Genomic DNA, 1,871 nt, shown 5'->3' on the forward strand with positions numbered 1-1,871 from the left:
TCAGGTCATGAAATCGCAGTCCATGAGTTTGAGCCCTGCGTTGAGCTCTGTGCTGACAGCTCAGAGCCTAGAACCTGCTTTGCATTCTGTGTCTCCCTTTCTCTCTGTCCCTCCCCCGTTTGCAATCTGTCTCTCTCTCTCTTTCAAAAATAAACATTAAAAAAATTTTTTTTAAAGAGAGAGATTGTTTATCATATTTTATTTACCATTCTCTCCTCACCACACACTCATCCCCAACAAACACATAATCCACAGCATATTAACACCATATGGCTATGTTAAATTTTGTAACATGAGTTTTCATAAGATTTTGTAATAAACTTCTAAAGCTGCAATGAAATATTTGTGCTTCAACTACCATTGTCTAGGCTGGTGGAAAAAAATCTTTATTGTCTTGCTAAAAGAAAAGTTCTGTGACAGTGTTAGAATACAAAAGAATAGTTTCATCGATTCTCGGCCTTTTGGCTAAGATCAAGTGTAGTACAAAAGAATACAGTTTTTCATTCTTTTATTTATTAGTGAGTTCATTTTCATTAACCAGTGTATTAGTCTGCTAGGGCTAACATAACAAAATGCCACAGACCGCGGGGCTTAAACAAGTATTTATTTTCCCACAGCTTTGGAGGCTGGAAGGCTAAGACCAAATGCCATCAGGATTGGTTTTTGATGAGGCTTCTCATTCTGGCTTGTAGATGGCCACTTCCTCACTATGACCTCACATGGCCTTTCCTCTGTGTGCAGGTGTGGAGAGAAGTCTCTAGTATCTTTTCCTCTCCTTATAAGGACACCAGTCCTATGAGATTAGGGCTCCACCATTCTCACCTCACTTAACCTCAATTACATTCTTAAAGGCTCTATGTCCAAATATAGTCACATTGGGGGTTAGGGCCGCTCAGGCTCCCCAATAAAAATCATTTATAACAATATTTACTGATAATTTACCACGTGCCCTAATCTATAGTAAGTGGCTTACACATACTATCTCATGTGATATTCATGGCAAACTTCTGAGATAGGTATTTCAGTTCAACGTGAGATAACGGAGGCTTAGAAGCTAAGATCATTTCCCAAAGAGATACAAATGGTAGGTGGTAGACTTGGTCTTAATTCAGGTCTGCCTGAGTCTAGAATTCAGGCTCTCAACTGCTATGCCACACTGCTTCCATTTAAACTCTTTTCATATTCGTTATTCAGACTGGACTACGAAAAGAACATGTAAAGATGTGTGAATGATAATGTACACAAGTAGAACCAACAGATCATGCTGAAAACCCCTGAATTCTTGTTAAATCCAACCTCTTCAGTCTAGGAGTCCAAGTTCCAAAATTCACCCAACCCTACACGTTCAGTCATATGCCTCATTATACCTCACTATCATCCCCATGGCCACTATCCATCCCAGAAAGGCCCCTGCATCTCAGTAGTAGACTCTCTTCCTCATCACATCCAATCCTCTCCCTTCTGGTTTCTCTGCCTGAAGTGTCCTTCCCTCCCATTTCATGTTTGTCCAAACCCAGTGCTGCCTTTTTCAAGAAGCCTGTCTGATCTTCTTTCTCCCTCATGGGTCTCAGCATTTTGAACTTGTATTAGAGACAGACTTTTCCTTATATTTTTTTATTTTCTTTTTATTTTTCCTCTCTATTTCTGGCTCCTCCTATTCGATTTTGGATTTCAGGAAGAGAGGAAATTGGCAGTATGTGTTTTTGGAAGTCACATAACCTTCTAAGCCTCAGCTTCCTCGTCTTTAAAATGAGATAATAAGGGGCGCCTGGGTGGCTCAGTCGGTTAAGGGGCCGACTTCGGCTCAGGTCATGATCTCGCGGTCCGTGAGTTCGAGCCCCGCGTCGGGCTCTGTGCTGACAGCTCAGAGC

General features: G+C 41.3%; 1 pseudogene; it reads left to right on the top strand.

The window, feature by feature from the left end:
* The first annotated feature begins 445 nt into the window (after positions 1-445).
* LOC121039106 (uncharacterized) lies at positions 446-569 on the top strand (annotated as a pseudogene).
* The last annotated feature ends 1,302 nt before the right edge of the window (positions 570-1,871 follow it).

Source organism: Herpailurus yagouaroundi, unplaced genomic scaffold, assembly GCF_014898765.1.
Source record: "Herpailurus yagouaroundi ecotype Mexico unplaced genomic scaffold, PumYag 166, whole genome shotgun sequence".
Classification (NCBI taxonomy): Eukaryota; Metazoa; Chordata; class Mammalia; order Carnivora; family Felidae; genus Herpailurus; species Herpailurus yagouaroundi.